The sequence below is a fragment of the Cuculus canorus genome, chromosome W (assembly GCF_017976375.1).
Source record: "Cuculus canorus isolate bCucCan1 chromosome W, bCucCan1.pri, whole genome shotgun sequence".
NCBI lineage: Eukaryota > Metazoa > Chordata > Aves > Cuculiformes > Cuculidae > Cuculus > Cuculus canorus.
In genome coordinates, this window is record NC_071440.1 from 12,001,948 (window position 1) to 12,026,700 (window position 24,753).

The following is a 24,753-nucleotide window of genomic DNA, read 5'->3' on the forward strand; positions in this document are numbered from 1 at the left end:
ACCAATTCCCTGGGCAGCCTGTTCTAATGCTTGACAAATGTTTCAGTGAAGTAATTTTTGCTAAAATCCAATATAAACCTCCTCTGGTGCAACTTGAGGCCACTTCTTCTCATCCTATCACTTGTGACTTGGGAGAAGAGACCAACATGTGCCTTGTTACAACCTCCTTTCAGGTAGTTGTAGAGAGCAATAAGGCATCCCCTCAACCTACTTTTCTCCAGACTAAACAGCTCCAGTTTCCTCAGCCAATTCTCACACGATTTGTTCTCCAGACCCTTCACCAGCTCCGTTGCCCTTGTTTCCACATGCTCCAGCCCCTCAATGTCTTCTTTGTAGTGAGAGGCCCAAAACCAAGCACAGTATTTGAGGTGTAGGCTCATCAGCGCCGAGTACAGGGGATGATCACTCCCCTAGCCCTACTGGCCACACTATTTCTGGTACAAAGATATTATTGTCCTTATTGGCTACCTGGGCACACTGCTGGCTCATGTTTAGCTGTCTAATATCCAGCTGGCTAATGACCAACACTCTCTTCTAGGAGGATCTGTTCCATGATCTTCCCAGACCCAGAGGTGAGGTTGACAGGTCAGTAGTTCCCAGGGTCCTCCTTTTTACTCTTTTTAAGAATGGGCACAATGTTACCCTTCTTCCAGTCACCAGGGGCTTCTCCTGACTGCTGACTTTTCAAAGACTTTTCCCTCATCCACTAGGCGGGTCACGTTGTCATAGAAGGAGATCAGGTTAGTCACAGAATCACAGAATCACAGAATCACAAGGTTGGAAAGGACCCATTGGATCATCGAGTCCAACCATTCCTAACACTCCCTAAACCATGTCCCTAAGCACTTCATCCACCCGTTCCTTAAACACCTCCAGGGAAGGCGACTCGACCACCTCCCTAGGCAGCCTCTGCCAGTACACAATGACTCTTACTGTGAAGAATTTTTTTCTGATATCCAACCTGAACCTCCCCTGACGGAGCTTCAGGCCATTCCCCCTTGTCCTGTCCCCTGTCACTTGGGAGAAGAGGCCAGCTCCCTCCTCTCCACAACCTCCTTTCAGGTAGTTGTAGAGAGTAATAAGGTCTCCCCTCAGCCTCCTCTTCTCCAGGCTAAACAACCCCAGCTCTCTCAGCCGCTCCTCATAAGACTTGTTCTCCAGCCCCCTCACCAGCTTTGTTGCTCTTCTCTGGACACACTCCAGAGCCTCAACATCCTTCTTGTGGTGAGGGGTCCAGAACTGAACACAGTATTCGAGGTGCGGTCTCACCAGTGCTGAGTACAGAGGGAGAATAACCTCCCTGGACCTGCTGGTGACCCCATTTCTGATACAAGCCAAGATGCCGTTGGCCTTCTTGGCCACCTGGGCACACTGCTGGCTCATGTTCAGTCAGCTGTCAACCATTACCCCCAGGTCCTTCTCTTCCGTGCAGCTCTCCAGCCATTCTTCCCCCAGTCTGTAGCAGTGCATAGGGTTGTTGTGCCCCAAGTGCAGGACCCGGCATTTGGCCTTGTTAAACCTCATCCCATTGGTCTCGGCCCAGCAGTCCAGCCTGTTCAGATCCCTTTGCAGAGCCTCCCTACCCTCCAGCAGATCGACACTTCCTCCCAGCTTAGTGTCATCTGCAAACTTGCTGAGGGTGCACTCAATGCCTTCATCCAGGTCATTGATAAAGACATTGAACAGAGCTGGACCCAGTACTGAGCCCTGAGGAACTCCACTTGTGACTGGCCTCCAGCTGGAGTTAACTCCATTGACCACCACTCTCTGGGCCTGACCATCCAACCAGTTTTCAACCCAGGAGAGTGTGCGCCTGTCCAGGCCAGAGGCTGACAGTTTCTGAAGCAGAATGCTGTGAGAAACTATGTCAAAGGCTTTACTGAAGTCCAAGAAGACTACATCCACAGCCTTTCCCCCATCCAGTAGTCGAGTGATTTTGTCATAGAAGGTGATCAGGTTAGTTTGGCAAGATCTGCCTTTTGTAAACCCATGTTGACTGGGCCTGATCACCCGGTTCTCTTGCATGTGCTTCATGATAGCACTCAAGATTACCTGTTCCATGACTTTCCCTGGCACTGAGGTGAGACTGACAGGCCTGTAGTTCCCCAGATCCTCTCTGCAACCCTTTTTGTATATGGGCACAACATCAGCCAGCCTCCAGTCTAGTGGAACTTCCCCAGTCAGCCAGGACCTCTGGAAGATGATGGATAGGGGTTTGGAAAGGACATCTGCCAGCTCCTTCAATACTCTTGGGTGGATCCCATCCGGCCCCATAGATTTGTGGGCGTCTAGCTGGGCAAGCAAGTCTCTAACCGCCTCCTCTTGGATCATGGGAGCCTCAATCTGCCCCTCTAACTCTTGGATTTGTAAACAGAAGGAACAACTTTCTTTGCTATTAAAGACTGAGGCGAAGAAGGCATTAAGTACCTCAGCCTTGTCCTTATCCCCTGTCACTGTTATTCCTTCTGCATCCAATAGAGACTGGATATTCTCCCTCATCCTCCTTTTCCTGTTAATGTACTTGTAGAAAGACTTTTTGTTGTCTTTCACAGACTTAGTGAGTTTTATTTCTACTTGGGCCTTGGCCCTCCTGATTTTTTCCCTGCACGATCTCACTTCGTCCCTGTAGTCCACCCAAGATGCCTGTCCTTTCCTCCAAAGCACATAGAGCTTCTTCTTATTATTGACATATCTTGAGATCTCCCTACTCCACCAAGCTGGCTTTTCCCCCCGCCGGCTCCTTTTCCAGAACACAGGGATGGCCTGCTCTTGAGCTGCTAGGATTTCATTTTTCAAGAGCACCCAACCCTCGCGGGCTCCCTTGCCCTGAAGGACTGTTTCCCACGGGACTTTGCTAATCAACCTTCTGAACAGGCCAAAGTCTGCCCTCTGGAAGTTTAATGTGACTGTTTCGCTAACCCCCTTCTTAATCCCACCTAGAACTGAAAACCCTATCATCTCATGATCGCTTAATCCCAGGCGTCCTCCAACCATCATATCCCCAACAAGACCTTCTCTATTCACAAACAGCAGGTCTAGGAAGGCACCCTCCCTTGTTGGTTCACTAACCAGTTGTGCAAGGAAGTTGTCTTCGATGCACTCCAGGAACCTCCTAGACTGTTTCCTTTCTGCTGTATTGTACTCCCAGCAGACATCCGGAAAGTTAAAGTCTCCCACAAGGACAAGAGGCAGAGATTTAGAGACTGTCCCCAGCTGTTTATAGAAGAGCTCATCAGCTGCTTCTTCTTGGCTGGGTGGTCTGTAACAGACTCCTATCACAAAGTCCCCCTTCTTGTGGGCTCCTCTGATTTTAACCCATAGGCACTCGATCCCATCCTCACCGTAATCCAGTTCAAGAGTATCAAAGCCCTCTTTAACATAGAGGGCTACCCCGCCTCCTTTCCTACCCTTCCTGTCCCGCCTGAAGAGTTTATATCCCAACATAGCTGTACTCCAGTTATGTGAGTCATCCCACCACATTTCTGTGATGGCAATGACATCATAGTCACCTTGCCCTACAACAGCTTCCAGCTCATCCTTCTTATTGCCCATGCTGCGTGCATTGGTGTAAATGCACTTCAGCTGGGCTGATGAACCTTCAGCCCTCATAAAGGGAAGAGAGTTTATTCTCGATTGACTGGTCCTTGGAATAACTAATTCCACAGACCCAGTTTCATCCTTACTGTCCCCACTTGTACTCACCCTCACTTGCCCTGTTGTGGTGTACTGGTGGTCCTCTCCAGCACACCAATTCTCAGTGTCCCACTTCCAGGCTCATTCCCAACTAGCCTGGTCTCCTCCCCTTCCCCCTTCACATCTAGTTTAAAGCTCTATTTAAGAGCCTAACTAGATTTTTAGAGATAACTTTAGTCCCCCTTGGACTTTAGTCAGACAGGACTTTCCTAAACCCATGCTGATTGGGCCTAATCACCTGGTCATCCTGTATGTGCTGCATGGTGGCACTCAAGATGATCTGCTTCATAACCTTCACCAGCACTGAGTCAGGCTGACAGACCTGTAGTTCCCTGGATCCTCCTTCTAGTTCTTCTTGTAGATGAGCATCCCATTTGCTGATGTCAAGTGGGACCTCCCCAGTTAGCCAGGACTGCTGATAAATGATGGAGAGTGGCTTGGTGAGCACTTCTGCCAGCTCCCTCAATACCCTTGGGTGGATCCCATCTGGCCCCATAGACTCGTGTGTGTCTAGGTGATATAGCAGATCGCTAACCATTTCCTCTTGGATTATGGGGGCTCCGTTCTGCTCCTCGTTCCTGTCTTTGAGCTCAGAGGACTGGGTACCTCGAGAACAACTGACCTTATTATTAAAGACTGAGGCATAAAAGACATTAAGTACCTCAGCCTTTTCCTCAACCTTTTTCACTTTGTCATCCCTCGTCCCCCCCGTCCCCCCCTGCATCCAATAAAGGATGGACATTCTCCTTAGCTCTCTTTTTGTTGCTTATGTATTTATTTGTTATTGTCTTTTATTGCAGTAGCCTGATTATGTTCTATTTGGGCTTTGGCCCTTCTAACTTTCTTCCTGCATAACCTCATGACATCTTTGCAGTCCTCCTGAGTTTCCTGCCCCTTCTTCCAAAGGTCATGAACTCTTCTTTCTTGCTGTAATAACTTGAGTAAAACTTGATTTCACAGAGTACTTGAGATTTTGGGGTTTTATGATGATTTATTTTTCTAAAAGTTCCTTGATTTCACAGAGTTTGGGTTTGTATGATAATGTTTGCTAAAAGCCCCCTTGTGGTAAAACATTTGGCGTAGATGGACAGGTGACAGAATAAAAATGTCTTTTTTATTTAAATCTAAGCGACAGGATAAACAGCAGGGGGGATGATGCCCCTTCTGAGATTATCAGATGGGAAGACCTCCCATATAGCTCCTTAGTGCTTGAGTGTTGGAGAATGGATGCAGGAATGGTTAAACGAGCAAGGCCATGGATCTATGGAGAAGCTGTGTGAGACTCGTATAACATAGAGGCCACTTGACATAAGTGGAGATTTACCAGCTGCAATGGAAATGTACCAGAGGAGTGTTGAAACATGCTGATAAGGAAGTAAGTCCTGACCTAGAAAGTATGCAGAATGAACATAATGTAAGGAAGCAGGAATGTATTGTGGGCCCCCAGCTGTAACTGCAAGCAGGAGGGAATAAGATTAAATGAATGCAATAGTAACCAATGATTGTTTTACGAATGTATAACCAAACCAATCAAGTTTAGGGAATGATTAAATAAAATGTAGTGAAAGATATATAAACCGCAACTGTAATCAAAGTTGAAGCTTGCTTTATCACTCACACTGAGTCGTCTGCTTGCTTCCCTCGCCCGTCGCACTTGAGTGAGCTTGAGTGGGAGGACCGTGTGAATATTGGAAAGAACAGGCACAGAAGGTTTAACTATTAGATGTGTTAAAATGCATGCAGAAACAACATAATGAAAAAGGAAAGGTAGTGTAAGTGTGGATCTTGTTAACGGCACATCGGAGACAGCACCAACAAAGAATGGTTGTTGTTAGAATGCTCTCACATGGAGTGACACATGTTTGATTTGTGGAATCAAATTGTAGTGTTACAGTGTCAAAATAAGTTGCCGGCCGGTAAGTTAGAAGCTTATCAAACCACAGCTGAAAGAGCTGCAGTACGGGCTGTGCAGTATAAATACAAGAAAAGGAGGGATTGAGTAAACCATGACAAAATGCATTTGGTGATTACAAGAGCAGGTATGCAGTGGAATCCTGACAGACCATGAACTAAATGATATAATTAAAAGATTTAGACAGAAGCCAGGGGAACCCCTGCTCTCTTAGATGGTGCATTTGCACAGTCAGGGAGTGGTGGGGGTGAACTCGCATGACAGAGACTCTAAGAAATGTTTTGATGTTGAGTTCAGATTCTATTAGGCAAGATGCATTCCAAACTGACATTCAGAACACAAATTTATCAGCTTTTGCAGCTCGGGGGTGTGATACTAAGTATCCCATGGAAAATGATTGGCGAGTGCAAAAATTCTAAGTCCAAGGTCCAGGGGTAACCCAGCTTACGGCACCTCCTGCTGAACCTCATCAGGACTCCTCATCTGCATGCAGTGGGCGCCCATGGGTGGATCAGTTGTTCCAAGGGAAATGGAGGATTGGGAGGCGTATTCCAGCTTATACCCATGGAAAGACTAGGAAGATAGTCTAGTGAAATAAATCTGAATGAAATGACGGCCAAGGGCTTCAAACACTTTGAAGAACCTTAGTTGATACTGGAGCAAAGCTCTCCCTGGAAATCTTTAGGACATCTCTCTGAATCCTTCCACCTCAAAGGTCCATTTACCCAGCAAACAGGTGAATTTGCCTGGGAACTTTGAACTGGAAGGCTGCAGAGAGCAAGATTTTAAAATAAACGCTGTATAAAAAAGGGTACTAGGAAAAGGTACGAAGTACGAAGGTACTAGGGTATTAGGAAAAGTTACGAAGCACGCAGTTAAATTATGTCAAGAAGTTTGGCTAATTTTGACAAAAGGCAGTGGCCACAGCAAAGAGTTTCTAAACTCAAGAATGTTTGGGATAAATCAGCTATGAAAGTTTTGAGGAGAAAGTTGCAGCAATTCGAGTAAACCAGTTCTCTCTGTTGCTCTGTTATCTTCCTGGAGCGCAGCCAGTAAGCACTGTGTGTGTGGGAATGCCATTCCTTTCTTTTCTTGCAAGCGATGCCAAATCCTAACGCTATGGGCAATTTAATTTGGATAAAAAATAATGAGCACCCCAGTGATTACTGTGCAAGACTCAAACAGGCTTTATTAAAATATGGAGGGAGGACCTTTCAAGACTTTAATAGAGCACTGACCATCAATGTGTTTGTGGATTGGGCATTACCAGATATTTGGGAAAAAAAAAAAAAAAAGAAACACTTGCCTAATTGGCAGGGAGAAAACTTAATGCGTTTTTTTGTGTGGTTATGTCCAGTTCTAGAATCCTCAACATAAGAAGGATATGGAGCTGTTGGGATATGGATATGGGTCCAGAAGAGGGCTAGAAAGACACTCAGAGGGCTGGAGCACCTTCCATACGAGGACAGACTGAGAGAATAAGGCTTGTTCAGCCTGTCCTGGAAAGGGGGCAGATTTAGGCTTGACATAAGGAAGAATTTCTTCTCCATGAGAGTGGAGAGACACTGGAACAGGTTGCCCAGGGAAGTTGTGGATGCCCCATCATTGGAGGTGTTTGAGAACAGGCTGGATGGGGCCTTGGGCAGCCTGATCTAGTGGGATGTCCCTGCCCATGGCAGGGGGGGTGGAATTAGATGATCTTTAAGGTCCCTTCCAACCCAAACTATTCTATGATTCTATGATTCTATGATTCTGTGATTCTATGATTCTATGATGTCATGCTGAGCAATAAAAAGCTGGGGAAAGAAGAAGGAAGGGGGGATGTTCAGAGCTATGGCATTTTGTCTTCCCAAGTAACTGTTACAAATTATGAAGCCCTACTTTCCTGGAGATGGCTGAACACATGCCTGCTAATGGGAAGTAGTGAATTAATTTCTTTTTTTGCTTTAGTTGCATGTGCAGCTTTTGCTTTCCCTATTAAATTGTCCTTACCTCAGCCCACGAGTTTTATCACTTTTACCTTTCCGATTCTCTCCTCCATCCCATGGAGGGGTGGGGGGTGGTGGGGGTGAGCAGGCAGCTGTGTGGGGCTTAGTTGCTGGCTGGAGTTAAACCATGACAGGTGGCCAACCTGTCTCCACAGGACAGAGGCAGGCAGGTCATCCAGGTGAGTGACTAGAAGGAGGGACACTGGGATCTTTCCCTTCCTCTCAACTCTTGGTTTCTGCTTATGGCTGTAAAGGGATCTCTTGTCATCAGTGTGGCAGAGTCCCCCAGAGCTGCCCTTCTACCTCCAGACTAACAAGCACCCTTTAACTGTGACTTGGAATAGCCATCAGATACAGAGGCATCTTTAAATTGGAAGTGACTTAAAATTAAATGGGTTTAAGAAAGAAAAATGTGCCCAGAAAAAGTGTTGTATATGTCAGTCTAGTAATGTCCAGGAATATTGCCATAAACAAGGCAAGGATTCATTTAGTGTTGCTGAAATAGGGTAAAAAATGATGCTAACTTCTTTGGCCAAATTCTGCTTCAAGTTATATCCATGTACCATAAACAACTGTACATAACAAACAGAACAAGTAGCAAAGTGAATCCTGAACTTCTTGTTTCAGTCTTATCTTATGAGGAACTATTACTATGGCTATCAGTCATTTAAATCCATTACAGAGTTATATGCCTCTCAATGGTAAAAATATATATACATCTATTTGCAGACAATAAAGCTTATTTCTTTTAGTCAGAAATAGAAAATGTTGTGACTTCTGGAAACCACGTTTGGAATATGCACATGGTCTCTGGTTTATAGCAAATCCCTCACAATCAATAGGAGATGTTTGCAGGAAAGAACAATATTAATTTTAAAACCACACTTTCTCTGGTTTGACAAGACAGCTTGGACGCAGCACCTTAACATGAGGTCTGTTTTGGAAGGGTCAGGATGCTCTCCCAGCTGAGATCCCCACTCATGAGGCCATCAGGCAGCAGGAAAGGACTGGCAAGGTGCTTATGTTAGCAGTCCCTTAGAAACCAAAATGAGGATCCTAACTACCTGAGTGTCGTGTCCCTCAGACAGCTGAGTAGGGAGTTGATACAAACTGCCAGGAAGGAGAGCTCAGAATATAGCCAGTGTATGGACCCAGCATGACATGGGTTAAATGGCTCAAAGCAGGTGATTGCCCCCAGCCCCAGTGGCAAGACTGGAAGTGCTGGAGAGCATGTCTGGAAGTGCCTAGGGAGGAGGGTCATGACTGAGACTGTTACCTGTTCTCACCACCTGATCAGGTGAGGGGTGGGGACAGAGAGTTTTAAAACCCTGCAAAAGATTGCAAGGTGGTCTTTGTCTTTTGTCTTTGTCTTTGTCTTTGTCTTTGTCTTTGTCTTTGTCTTTGTCTTTGTCTTTGTCTTGTTGTGTTGTGGTGTTGTGCTGTGTTGTGTGCATACACCCACCATCTTCTGGACATGCTGGACAAAGAAACACGTGCTGCTACATGCAGAGTTCCTAAGGTGGTGACTATGTCTCATCTTTCCTATTTCTCTTGTAACTATTTCTCTCTTTTTCCTTTCCTCTCTTTTCTTTTCTCCCTTTTCTCTCTTTCTCTCCCTTTTCTCTTTGCAACACATGAAGCTGCAGCAGGCCGTAGCAGGCGGTTTTGGTTTGATTTTGGGTTTGACCCCAGGCAGCATTAGGGCTCTCCATGCTGTTTTCCCGGCTCAGTTAAGCAGATTTTACAGAGTTGCGAAGCATTGCTGACTGATGGGCTCTTCTGGTAATTTTTGCGGTTGTGGCTTCTCCTATCTGTGCTCTGTCCTGTGCGGGCTGTTTGATCGTTTGAATACAGTGTTTTAAGGGCATGTATCTTGTTTAGTAAAAGATATCGTGTGCACCCCTACCCCTGAGTGATTTTGGATTGCTCTGGCTCCATGCAGGGATAAAGAGCTCACTTTCTTTTAAAGTGGACAGTGACCACCGGAGTTTTGCTTTTAAAGAGAAAATGAAAGAAAAAAAAGAAAAAAAAAAAGAGTTGGGGCTGTGTTAGGTGCCACCACTTTCAGTCCCACCATGATCTATGTCACATATTCAAACCCTTACAAATACGAAATCATAAAATAGGGTAAGCCACCACCTTTTCTTGCTGTTGAGCTACCAACTTGGTGACATACTTCATGTTCAGCAGGACATAAATTTCCTCCTCCCGAACATATCCCAAAGCTATACAGATTCCAGATTTAGTTCATCTCATCTTACTTGCAACTATTCCCATAACAGCAGATCAGCACATCTGACTCTTAAAAATAATCCAGTTGGAAAGGTACTTTTCCCTCATGCTTCTGAGGTCACCACTAGCTTTCCATGATAATTACAGATAATTACAGGGGCAGCTCTGGTTTCCACAGAGCAAGAGGGTGTGGACACCTCTGTGACTTTGGGATTTTGTACTCTTTCAATTTATGGCTGCCCTGAGGCTGCTCGGCATGTCAGGATCATCCAGACTTTCCACAGCAGAAGCAGATGCGATCTGCTTTCCAAATTAAGACTCTTGAAAAAGCTTTGTATGGGTAAAAGCACACTTTAAAGTGCCCTGTATAAGGCAGAGGTGTTGGATTGAAGGTTTCATGAAGGGAATGACACTATCTTTCCCAAAAGGACCTGTCCCACAAGACACTGAATGCTCAGGGACAATTATTTTTGGGTACTTCCTGAGCAGGATTCCCCAACTTCCTTGACATCACACACTACAGACAGTCTGTCATCCTACCTCATCCCCTGGTGGGGAGCTGCCTGTCACACCCCGAAACCCTACACCACTAAAGTCAATAATATTGCAGACTTTCGTCACCTCTAGGGGGTGGACACATATAGGAGTCAGTTGAAGATATGGCACATTTCACTCACATCCTTCGTGCTGCTCAGCATCACCAATTGTCTGGGAAACAAACTGGCAGCATGTGTTAACCATACTTCTGCAAACAGAGAGACAGCTGCAGTCCTCAAATGGCACAGAAGTTTTACAAGTAGCTGTATTTTAAAGATATCTAGCCCAACCTTACTGGCATCTGTCAGCTAAGAAGGATATGGTATGCAAGCACACCCTGGGCCCTAGAGGAGAAAGACTTCCACTTGAATTTTTTTTTTAAATCTAACTCTTTTTAAACACTATCAATAACAATAAATAGTAAAAATTCCAAAACTCTTGTACTTATTTGCAGAGACAAAAAAAAAAAAAAATTGCCACAAAAGCATTTTGCAACTACAGAAAGCTCCAGACTAAATTGTTTGGTAAGGTGTAAAGCCAACAGTGCATTCAAAGAAGCAAGCTCTGCCATTATCACTCATTACCTACCACCTAAATTTTGGGAGATGGTTAGAGAAGGTTTTGCGTTAATGTAAATGAGGAAGGAGGGATATATGGAAATGTGATTCTGTAGCATATTTGTTTTGGTTTGATCTCTTTCCAGACATATTTCAGTATACATAAATATTTGAAGGTTGGATCAGACAGGATCAGCACAATAGTACTAGAAATGTCTTTGCTAAAACTTTGATATGTTCTAAATTAGCCTCCAGGGAGGGGGAGGGCAAATCAAGCTTTCTCAATGTATATATTTGAGCATTTAATTATTTACAGACCAGAGTGACTGACTTCCCTGCCAGTTTCTCCTCTTTTTCTTGGTCTTCTCTCTCTCTGTGATATGATTAGAAAGTGAATTGCTTTTTGGTTTTTTTTTTCTAGATGACTGACACTATCTAAAGTTCCTTGCTGAAAGAAAGATGCTTGCCAAACAACAGTTAGGCAGTGCACATTGGTTGTCACGTTATAAGTGGCCTCTCACTGACCTACTGATTTGGCCAAAGAGAGATGAAGCTGCTGATGAGCAAAAGCAGACATGAGAGGGAGGGGGGTGGGGTGGGTGGGGTTGGGAAGCTGAGAAGTTCGAAGGACAAAACTGAAATCTGAATTTGCCTGGTTTACTGTACTGGATTTAAAAGATGCTTTCTTCTGCCTAGCTTTGAGCCCTGAGAGCCAATTGCTGTTTGCCTTTGAGTGGGAGAACTCAGAGACAGGAAGAAGAACACAACTCACATGGACTGTGCTCCCACAAGGTTTTAAAAATAGCCCTACTCTCTTCGGCAACCAGCTGGCTAAAGATTTAGAGCAATGGGAGCGACCATCTGGGACTGGAACAGTGTTGCAGTATGTGGACAATCTCTTGGTAGCCACTGAAACAGAGGAGCAAAATATAACATGGACTGTAAGCTTATTGAATTTTCTTGGACTAAGTGGTTATCGAGTTTCTCCACAGAAGGCTCAAATAGCCCGACAAAAGGTGGCATATCTGGGATATGAAGTCACAGCTGGTGACCGGACCTTGGGAGAAGCATGGAAGGAAGCCATCTGCAAGACTCCTAGACCACAAACAGTTAAGGAACTTCGTACTTTCCTGGGAATGACAGGTTGGTATCGGTTATGGATTTATAATTATGGACTTTTGGTGAAGTCACTCTATGGCTCAAAACCTTGGCCCGGACCGGAAGGCAGTGGCATCCAAGCAATTGGATGAAGTAAGTAAAGGATGGCCCAGCTGTCTGAGGGCAGTGGCGGCAGTAGTGCTTAACATCCAGGAAGCTTCCAAATTCACGATGGGCCAAAAGATGACAGTGTTAGTGTCTCATACAGTGTCCACCGTACTGGAAGCAAAAGGGGGGCACTGGCTATCCCCACAAAGATTCCTCAAATATCAGGCCATTATGGTGGAGCAAGATGATGTCCAAATAACAGTAACTAACATTGTCAACCCAGCATCTTTCCTTAGCAGATCTACAGGGGAACCAGTGACTCATGACTGCCTGGAAACCATTGAAGCAGTCTACTCCAGTCGACTGGACCTGAAGGAACAACCGCTGGAGGATGTTGAGGATACACGGTATACAGACAGCAGCAGTTTCATCAAAAATGGTCAAAGCAGGGTACGCAGTGACCACTACAGATGAGGTAATAGTGTCTGGGCCCCTTGACTCAAGCACCTCTGCGCAAAAGGTAGAAATAATAGCTTTAACTCGAGCATTAGAACTCATTAAAGACAGGAAAATTAATATCTGGACAGGCTCTAAATATGCTTTTGGAGTGGTTCACACCCATGGAGCAGTCTGGAAAGAACAAGGACTATTGTCCACCCAAGGAAAGCACATAAAACATGCAAAGGAAATTCTCAAACCATTGGAGGCTGTACAACTACCAGAGAAAGTAGCAATTATGCATTGCAAAGCTCACCAAAAGGGAACAACTGCACAAGAGATAGGCAGTTCTGTAGTGGATCATGAGGCAAAGAGAGCAGCTGAAGAGGGTACGGCAGAAATACGGTCTCTGATTCCAGACGGTAAAATCCAGAATGATAAAATTCTTAATTATTCAAAAAAGGACCAAAAACTCATTAGAGATTTAGGGGGAAAAACAGAAGAAAATGGTTGGGTTAAAACACCACAAGGGAAAGTAGTAGTGCCTAGCACATTACTCTGGGCTATAATCATGGCTGAACATAGAAAGACTCATTGGGGAGTTGAGGCCCTATATAAATATTGGAGCAAACACATTGTTGCCCGTAACTTGTACACAAACATCAAACAAGTGACACAACAATGTGACATTTGTTTGCAAAATAACCCACAGGTAAGCCGAAAGGTGGAGCTAGGGCAAATTGAGAAAGGTAATCTCCCCGGACAGTGGTGGCAAATTCACTTTTCAGAACTTCCAAGAAAAGGAGGGTTTCGATATTTGCTTGTATTAACTCATACCTTTTCAGGATGGCCAGAAGCTTTTCCTTGCCAAACAAACAAGGCTAGAGAGGTAACTAAGGCTTTGCTGCATGACCCAGGTTTGGGGTCCCAGCAGTAATATCTTCGAACAGAGGCCCTCATTTTGTGGCCAAAATTACACAACAAGTTAATCAGGTTTTGGGGATAGATTGGCAATTGCATACTCCCTATAGGCCCCAAGCAAGTGGCCAGGTGGAGAAGATGAACCACTTTCTTAAATTACAGATTGTAAAATTGGGTCAAGAAGCTGGACTAGCTTGGCCTCAGTCACTACCTCTAGCCTTGTTGTGAATAAGAACCAAGCCAAGGGCCAAGGAAGGATTGAGTCCCTTCGAAATATTGTATGGAAGAACCTATTTGGTTCAAGCAGGAACATCAACACAAGTTGGTACTGAAGTGTTAACTGACTATGTAATAAGCTTGCAAAAACAACTCAGAAAAATAGAAAAGCTGGTTTTGGGAACCCTTGCTTGTGGCCTGGATGGGCCAATACATAATATAGAATCAGGTGATTATGTATATGTTAGATCTCTTTCAGACTCTCCCTTGGAGCAGAAATGGGAAGGACCGTTCCAGGTTCTATTGACGACACACAGAGCGGTTAAAATACAGGAACAAGCATCATGGATACATCACACCAGAGTGAAAAAAGGCACCTAAATCTCCATGGAAGGTCACGCAAGTCCTACTGAGAAAATTGTCTTTCTCATGATCATAATTATGATTCAGGAATGGGAGGGCACCTCTAGCCAAAGCGATACTGAGTGGCCTTGGTCTCAAGCTTATGTTAGGTACACTGGATCCATGGGGACACATTCTGTTCAAAAGGGTTTGTCTGTCTACTGTGGTTATGCATGGAAATCAGGTGTATATCAGAAAAGAGTGGAGTTGGGATATAAAAGACAGGATTCATCAGCTTCAGGGGACTATAGGAGAAGAAATCAAACTAGGGTGCCGGATGGTTAATGAGACCACTCATAAGAAGGCATCCCAAATTATTATCTCAACTACTCCTACAGATAGCATAGAGATCTGTACTTCCAGTAAATTAGATTGTTGACATAATTTTACATTAGCACAGACTATTATTGAGGTAGTTTGCCTCTGGGCCCGTGATATTATTGGACTCATATTCAAATTTAAAATAAATGCCATACCTAGGCCTGTTACAGCAGAGCCACGCACGACAGTCACACACCATGAGAAGGATATGTCCACCACGCAATCTACGTCAGCACTCAAACCCAGAATTTAATAAATTGTATCGTATGTGATCAAAAATACAGATCAACAACAAATGTTGTTCAATCCAGAATGGTCTCTTAAATGTGTGGAGATGCTAATGCAAATCAATATTTCTGGCATTCAGCTAGCATTTTCTCCCTTCCTAAAACCATCTTTTGGGGGCTGGACAACCTGGCTGCAGAAACAAATGCCCTTTAGGGACAGAATGCGGAGAGATCTAACTGGTGTATTAGGGATGGGATTGGGGGTCCTAAGTGGAATTGATTCAGAAATATTGATGAATAGATTGGCTACTGCAACTAGTGATTTGACAAAATTATGACAACCTTTGCAATCTTCTCTATCAGTGTTAGGAACTAGCCAGTGGCTCTTATCAAAAGTGTTACCAAAATGGGAAAAGATGGAAGAGCAGGACCATGAATTAATAGTTAACACACTTGGTGTGGTCCAAGACAACGTTTCTTTGGCCTTCAGTAGTATACAGGCACAATTATGGATGAAGTCAGTGGCCACCTCAATTACAAGAGAAGGTGGTGACAGTACTTTCCCCACCTAAATCTAGAAAGTGGTTTGGGACAGTGCCACTGACTTAAAGAGGGAGCTTCAATCCTGGTCATTTTACCTATGACCCCATCACTAATACGGCCACAACCTTTCTGTTGACCATATGTAACGCTTCAATATACGTAATCCACCCCATCATTGCATTAGGATTAAACCATGATAAAACTGTGCTCTATCCTTCCGAACATAGAACATGGGCAGGAATGGTGAACGGGAGATGGCAAACTGTAAATTTAGACTCTTACATTACACGAGAACGACAAGGATTCATTTGCGAAAGTAATACAATCAATGCTTAAGACATCTGCCTTGACATTGAGTCCACCGCTGTCCACCATGACATAGAGGAAATAAACAGGGTCCTGAAATGGGTAGAAGAAGACGCGAACCATCATTGGTGGGATGTGCTGTTTGGATGGTCCCCTACCACGACTGACATTCTAAATAAGTTGTGTCACCCCATTATTGTCCTTTTGATGCTAGTTTTAGTTAGCTTCATTTTCTCTTCTGTGTTGTTTATTTGGAATGGGAGAATGCTATAGTGACCAACAATTTTGACTTCTATGTCTAGTGCCCATGAGAATGTGTTAAAAATAAATTTCAAGCAAAATATCATCCAATTCCCCTTCGAGAGATAGATTATGCATTTGGCAAATTAATTTGCCCATGTTAAAAGGCAGGGGGGAATTGATGAGCAAAAGCACACATGGAGGGGGTTGGGAAGCTGAGAAGTTTGAAGGACTTAGTTAATTGTAAATGTAAATAGCTCACTGGAACTCGCACTGCTTGTCAGGGATGGCCTTGAAGACCTTGAAAGTTGATAACAAGAGAGAGCTAGCTTGCAGAAGTTTACTGATAAGTAGGGATTGGAATGCAGAAAGCTGGCTGCACCTGGTTCAGTAGTTTGAAAACAACCAGAAAGGACTGCGTCTGCGCACAGTTCAAGGAGAAAAAATTCATCCTGAGGAAGGCTGTTGATTTCATCCCTGCGACCCCAGTCCATGACCACCAGGAGGCACTACACAGACACAAGAACGGAGAGAACCTTCCAGAACTAATTATAATATGAAGCGGGGAAAAGTTATGAATATGTAGTAGGCACTTATAACTATGCATGTCTTTACACTATAAGTAGCTGTTTGTTAAGTTGTGCGGTGTGCGAGTTTGGGCAGAGTTATCTCCCTCGCACCCCAGCTGGCAATAAACATACCTGCTTTATAATTCTTAATTGAGTTATAGAGTCTGAGCTGCAAAACACTGCCTTTTGGTGCTTGGTCATACTTGCCTCCCCCAAGCATATAGAGAACAGCAGGAGGTGTGTAGGGAATGGCAGGAGGTCCCACTCTGTGCACAAGCTGCTTTCTGCAAGAATGGGTTAGAGGCTTTACCAGGCAGTGTTTGGTGAAGGCAGAGGCCAGGGAACCTGGCACTGCAAAGGCTTTTGGAGCACTGTCAAGTACTTAATTTTCCGAGTGAGCAAGGAGGTTTCTGAGGAAGGACACATGGACGTAGCAGAAGGTAGAGCAAGAGCAAGATACTTGGAGCAGAGCACTGCAAGAGTGAAACCTGTGATGAGAGAGTCTTGCAAAAGCAAAATATCTATTTTTATCTTATTTACTGTTATGTAATTGGACCAGCTCTGCAGAAATCAGTAGATGTATTATGGATTTAGACAGATGTAAAGGAGATAACAATCTGATCCCTGTGCTTAAAAAGCTTTTTTTGCAGGTCAGATTCCCTCTAGCTCTATATTCACAAGAAAAACAAGTTTTTTGGATACTACCTGTTAAATAAAAAATTCATTTTTATTTAAAGTGTCTTTTAAATTAGACCATGTTCATTAATTAAAAGAAAGTAAAAATGTATGAATCCATTGCTGAGTAAAGCAGGAAAAGGCTTCACAGTGAGAGTTGATTGTTTACATTCAATTAAAGGAAAAGTCTCATTTAGAATGCTCAGATTTTATCTTGGTACTGATTAAAATTGTGCTATTGTGTTCTTCTGGGCTGTTTAGAAAGGTGAACTAAGACTTTCCAGGACTGTACCATTGCAGCATATACATGAGATTTACATACAATCACACCAGATAGACACAAAATTGCACAGTCAAGGTTCTCTAGCATAAGCAGTGTTAATATTGTCTTTCAGGTTTTGAATTTCTGCTTGCTGTTACAAATCACCTCTGAACATGCCTTTTGGTGGGTTTGTTCATTCCATAGACTTGTAGACCAGTTTGTGTTGGAAGGGACCTCAAAGCCCATCCAGTTCCAACCTCCCTGCCATGGGCAGAGACACCTCCCACTGGATCAGGTTGCTCATAGCCTTATCCAACCTGGCCTTGAACACCTCCAGGAACGGGGCATCCACGACTTCTCTGGGGAACCTGTGCCTCACCACCCTCACAGTAAAAAATTTCTTCTGAAGGTCTCATCTCAGTCTCCTCTCTTTCAGCTTAAAACCATTACCCCTCATCCTACCCCTGCACTCCCTGATAAAGAGCCCCTCCCCAGCTTTCTTCTAGCCCCCTTTCAGTACTGGAAGGTTGCTATAAGGTCTCCCCAGAGCCTGCTCTTCTCTAGGCTGAACAAGCCCAACTCTCTCAACCTATTGTCATATGAGAGGTGCTCTAGCCTGATATTTCCTGTTTCTCCTGCCTGGCTGCAAAAGTCAGTTGTACTGTATCACAGATGTAATTTCACTTTTTGGTGGGATCTGCAACAGATTATTGCTAGCACACTTGCTATCTCTCCTCTGCAGTGCAATTAGACAGTGCTTGCAACCTTTAGTGGATGTCACCAGCAAAAAATGCACCAGCAAAATTTGGAACCTTTTAATCATGGGTCAGTCTACACGACACCAGGCCTGCTGGCAACAGATGAGGTACATCTTTCTCAGAAAGTGTTGTGGTTCGAGCTACATTAGAGTCAGTTTTGTGACTAACACATTCGCTCTAATTTCATTCTCTGAAAGCTAACTGCATATTTTTCAGACAGTGTTCCTCACTAACAGTGATAACACAGGGCATTGGCATGCAAAAAGGCCAATGCTTATACTTATCCCTACAGTAACCAAGGCCATCCTCGAGCTGGCAGGAAAAGGGCCACACCTGCAAGGAGGGGCAAACAGGACAGGTGACCCCAAACTGACCAACAGATTATTCCATTGATGAGCAAAAGCAGACAGGTGGGTTGGGAATGCTCACTGGAACTCATGCTGTTCATTGGTAAAGGCCTTGAAACCTGATAAGAAAGAGCTGGCATGCAGGGTTCTGCTGATAAGGATGAAACAGGAACATGGACATCAGCGATCTTGAGCAGAAAACCAGTTGAATCGTAGTTTGGAGTAATGCCAAGAGTCCAGGGAGCCTGCACACAGTTCGGGGTTAAAGAAGTTCATCCCGAGGAAGACTTCTTACACTATAAGTAGCTATTAAGTTGTGCGGTGTGCAAGTTTGGGCAGAGTTATCTCCCTTCCACCCCAGCGCTGGAAATAAACATACCTGCTTTATAACTCATTTTTGGGTTATAGGATTTGATTCCACAAAACACCATCCCACATACATCATACTCTGTACTGATGCTGTGAAAAAGCTAAACTCAATAATCAATGCCAATTTGATTATTAAGCAGGTATTTCTTTAATGCGACATCAGACATACAAGGAATTATTTCACCTTATATGTGTGTCCATTGAGGCTGGTTACAGGACTTTTATACTGGTTAAACATACATATTCATATCAATTCCGGGAAACACTGGTTGCATATTCTAGGAAATATTGGTTAAACATACACAGAACTCATTATCACATCTTATCACCCACTCTGTATGTACATCACAGTTCCTTTGTGTTTTCAAAATCCTCTGATGGTCTTTATCTTATTTCCTTCCTAATTGTGTCCTCCTGGTGAGCTCAGGTTTGTTCTTTGTTTCGGTCTTTTCCTCATCTTGGAGCAGCAGTCAGAGATAAGTTTCTTTAAGATACACAGTGCTTGATTTGTTGCTTGTTTCAACTAGTAAACAAGCTAACCTCCTGTTAGAATCACATTCTTTCTTACTGCAAGCTGGCCAAGATTTGATTCTTATTATTCTTATTATTGCTTAAGCTAATTCATTCCCTTAACATAATGATTTATTCCTTCCTTCAGTATAAAATGAGAGGCCATGAGGAGCTTGGCCTTCTTCTGCAGTGGCCAATGTCCAGCAAGGACCTCGTCTGTCTGTTGCTCCTGATCCCATATCCATGTGTTCCTGAATCCAGTTCCTGAGTCCAACTCCCTCCTAGCCATGGACCCATTACCTCATGTCTGCTCTGCAGCATTTGTGGTGACGTAGAGTCATCGAGGGATGGGGGAGGGATATCAAATATTTGTATGTTTTATTACTTTCTAACTATTTTAATCATCACTATTATTATTGTTATTGTAAACATTGTTTCTTTCTGTGCCTTAAATGTTTTGTCTGAAGGCTGGCCATTTGTGCCCTTGTTTTGTGGCACCAGCAATCAATAGTGGAGTGGGTGCAGCAGCAGGCACTCCCCAAAGACTGATCTTAGGATATCACCTGAGGGCCTTGTCTGTGGCACCAAGTTCAATGGGAGGGGAAGTGCACGAGCAAGTACTGCTCCCCCTTGCCTGGCCCAGCTCATGATCCCGAGCCAGCTGTATGGGGGGGGGGGGGGATGCAGCAGCGGCGGGCACTGCCCCCATCCCCCTGACTGCCCTGGCTGGACCTCCTGAAGGAGCTTCTGTACCCATGCGGCAAGACCACCCCTCTCCCGTGCTGATGGGACACGGACTGCCCTTATAAAAGAACTCGCAAGGAGCTGTGCTAGGCGCACTCGCTCATCTCTTCAATCAGACCAGCCTGGACCACATGGCCTGGGAGAAGCTGCTGCAGTGACCACATGTTTCCAAGGAACTGCTGTTACCCATCGATGTGGTGATTCTTTCCCCCCTTCTCTCTCTCTCATTTACCTTATTATTTTCTTAACTGGCATTGGTGTGTGTGTCAAATCTAATCCGAGTGATCTTGGCTGCATTCAGGGATCAGATTGTGATCTGAACAGGTTGGGATCTGTTTCCTGCAACTTTGGGAAGTTGTCCCTCCATATCTCAGCTGTACACTCGAGTATTTTGGTCTGATTATTTTGGTCGAAGCCAGAATAAATTTTGCTTATGATTTTCACCCCGAGAGTGACCTTGTCAGCCTCCAGATCGCCACACAGATAAATGAACCACTGTCTTTCGACTGTGCAGGTTGAAAGAAGCCCAGGTGTATGTAGCTCATGGATCCAAGGCGTGACATTTTTTGTATAGTCGGCAGTATTTATCTGTTTGCAATGGGTGCAACAGGGTGAAATTGTTATCTCTTTGCAAAAGGGTAAAATTGTTAAGGGATAAAAGTTTGAAAGCTAGAAAGAAAATTGTGGTTTCCGGCATAGTTATGATGGCCAGTCGGGATATGCCTGATGTTCATTGCTCCCAATTGTTTTTAGAATTGTTGGCAATTTTTGTAGTCCTGGAAGCCATGTGGGTGGCTGCTTGAAAAAGGAAGTCAGAGAGACTTAAAATTGAGAGAGAAAAGGAAACATTGAAAATAGTGAAGCTCTGGAAATAAACATACCTGCTTTATAACTCATTTTTGGGTTATAGGGTTTGATTCTGCAAAACAATTTGGCACTCCAGATGGGACACCTTCTCTGTCTGGCTGCAGGACCAGTTGGGAGTGGGACATTCTAAGGCACGCCCCAGACTACTTCTCTGGAGAATCTCCCATCCCTACCCGATCACTGCGGGGGGAGATGGCTCATCAGCGGGCAGATCAGGTATGTAATTTGGGGATACCGGCAGGGGAAACAGGGGAAGAGTCTATAAGCCGTGTATGGGATACCTCATGCGATGATGAGGGGTAGTATAGCTTACCAAGACCCTGTGAGTCGTAAGGGGGATATAAATCCCCCCTCCCTTGTGTATGGTGAGGGAGCGATACCACCCACCCCTGGGAACTGGGAATTGGTGGTTTGTGCCCGAAGGGGTGCTCCCTGCTGAAATAGCAAAGCACCAGGAAGAATATAGTCCCGAGATCCCGTAAGTCACGCTTTGCGTGGGGTGAGGAGCTATACTACTGTGGTGGATTGGGTACTCCTTGCTGGGGTAGCAGGAGCACCGTGTGGGATAGCTATCATCTTCTACATCTGTTGCAAATATTCAGTACCGGTACCTGTATATTTTAACATCATTTACGTTTATTTATTACGTTCTAACTATTTTCACTATTATTATTTTTCGGAGTGGGAGGCGGACCCGGAGTAACGATGGAGTCTCAATATGAGTATGATCGTTCTCCTTTATTCACATACTTAAGACTCCTTATATACTTATCCTAATAAGGCACGCGCTAACATAACAAATCATAATTGGTTATGTCATACTGTTCACGCGCCTTGTGCTGTTACATAATTGGTTAAATGCTCTCAAGCACACGAAAGGGGCAGATACAAAGTTCTTGTCGGCAAGTTCTCATTGGCTTCACGACTCTTTGGGACTTTCCAGTGCTGGATTCCACATTCTTGTATTCTGCTCCCTTTTATTTTATCTCAAGGTCAGGCCTAGCTACAGACAGCAAACCCTGGATTGTTCACTGCTATTAAATCATGCCCTCGTTCACCAAGCCATTCTTCCACAATTCCCCCTTTTTGTTTTTGAACAAGCCAGACTTCATTTGTTATTCGCAATAGCATTTTTCTTACACATGACATTACACAACTGAAAAGAGCTATTCCTACAACTGTAACTGTCAACAACATTAATCCCATTTTTAATACACTCCTAAGCCAACCAGTCAATCCTAACCAGTTGGATAATCCATCCAAACCAAAAAAAACCCCTAGGTCCTGTTGAATCTTTTCCGCGTGATCCATCAGCTCTTTTATTTCCCGATGTATAGACCGGGAATGGTCATTCAAATGCAACACATACCATCAAAATCGTCACAGCCATGACCATGCGCCAATAACAAAAAAAATCTATTGCTGCTCTGTTCTGTAAAGCAGTATGCTGCACGGTAGACATGTCGTCAGCCAGTTCAGACAAAATTCGACTTGTCATGTTGGCTTGTTTCACTACCCAACAAAAACCTATAAAAAGACAATATGTAGCATTCAATGAATCCACAAGTTCAAGTTCTTGTGGTTCAGGTCAAATTGGAAGTTTGTCATCCCAATTATCATATTTGTCGAATGCTTCGCTCTCGTTTTTCTCACCAGGTAATGCGGTTGCCCATACAAAGTTCGAAAAGGTATCGATTGTCACGTGAACATATTTTAGTCTTCCAAATTCCCCAATGTGAGTGACATCCGTTTGCCAGAGCTCTAAGGACTTTAGTCCTTTAGGGTTAACTCCGATCCCTATTCCTGGACGGTGATTTCCACATCTTGGACAAGCTTGTACAATACTACGGGCTTCATTCTCTGTTAAGCTATACTGTCATTTTAATCCTTTGGCATTCTGGTGAAATTGGTCGTGACTCTGTCTTGCTAAACAAAGTTTATCCATAGGAGGCATATGCTGAGCTGGACTAACGAAGCTATCTGCTATCTGATTACCCCTTCCTAGTGCCACGTCAAGTTGATGACTTCGCACATGAATAACACAACAAGGCTCTGTGCGTTGTTGAAGCGTGGAGCATAATTGCACAAACAATGCTCCTAATCTTGGGTTAGTTGTCTGTCTTGGAAGAGCATCCTCTAATCTTGGGACTACTCTTGCTACATATAATGAGTCCGTTACAACATTAAGAGGGGTGGTTAGCCAATTCAACAGGGCCCAACCAACGGCAGTTAACTCTAAGGGCTGTAAAGAATCTTGGGGCTGTCCCTCCAAAATATGCTTGTGCCATTCAGCACGTTTGTGCCATACACAAACAGCACGATGCAGTCATTTTCCGGCATCAGTATATACAGTAAGGCCATCCACCAGTGGCTGCATACTGACTTTCGTTCTCTCCAGCCATTGATTTTGTGACAATATCTGCCACTTCTTCCCTTGCGGCTGCTGTGAATGTATTTGTCCTTCAAATCCTAATAGGGCTTCCTGAAGTGGTATTACATTTCGTAACCACCACTCTATGTCTACAGCATTAACTGGAATGCTAATGTCTGCAGGTTCTTGACTGCTGATCTCAATAATTCGAGATCTGCCTTTTCGTACTAACTCTGCCACAGCTTCGGGTCTGGTTTGAATGCTCGTTTTTGGCTGCACACCCAGAAACACCCATTCCAATACCCAGAATGATTCAGCTTTATTGGTTCTCTTGCTACTGGCAATGGCAGGGTCATTCAGGTCTCTGTCCTTCCCAGATTCCCCTCTTTTGTTTTGCCATTGACAGATGACTGCATATGGGAATTCGCTATTGTTATAAACCAAAAGCGATATCGGTAAATTCAGTATCTTCCGAGATGACCAATATGTTTGTAAGTGACGACTGATTTTTTGTAAAAGAGTCCTTTGATCTGCGGTAAGCTCAATTTTGTGGGCTGGGTTGGCATTTATCCAAATAAATGGGAAATCGAACCCACTCCAGCTGGGGTTTTTTGACGTTAGGTAGAGGTCCCAGCATTTGGGCTGCTGCACAAGCCACCTCCCTCTCCACTTTCATCTCCTTTAAAGTGTCCAACACCAAATTCCAGTCCCCCCAAACAGCTTTAATTTCCTTTTCCTCTTTGTCTGTTCCTGATATAGTGTTTTGCCACAACATTTCTCCATAATCTCTACATAACTGTTTAAGTGCTCTCAAGCACGCGAAAGGGGCAGATACAAAGTTCTCGTCAGCTTCACGACTCTTCAAGACTTTCCAGCTCTGAATTCCGCATTCTTGTATTCTGCTCCCTTTTAGCAGAATTATTATTATTATCCTTATTATTATCATCATCATCATTTCATTAAAGTTGTAGTTTTAGTTTCCAACCTGCAAGTCTTTTCCCTCTCATTTCCCTTTCCCTGGGTGTGGGGGGAGGGATTTGAGAGTCCAACTGCATGGTTTTAACGGCCAAAATTAGCCTGGCCAGGGCTAAACCATGACATCCACTTTCTTAAGAATTCTGCATTTTTATATTTCGCTGTTCAAAATTTTGCCTAATTTGTAAAAGGAGGATAATATTTAACTTTACATTATAATTATAATTTTATAACTGAAGTGCTTTGTGTTGCTTGTCAAGAAGATAACATAAGATAACAAGAAGATAAAACAGTACTTTGGAATCCTAGGAATGTACCTATGAAGCCTTTTAATTCCAAATGTCCATTGAGCCGGCAAATGGGTATATTTACCTCTGACCTTTGGAACGGAAGGCTGCAAAGGATGAAATTTTAAAATACCTAGCATAGAAGAAGGAAAAAAAAAAGGGGGGGGAAAAAACAGGTGAAGGGACTGAGAATGCCCCTCCCTTTTCCCCCCCTTCCTGGTATGGAAGTTATGCCAGCTAGATGCTGTGTGTGAGTTAACTCTTCCCCTCCCAGAATGTG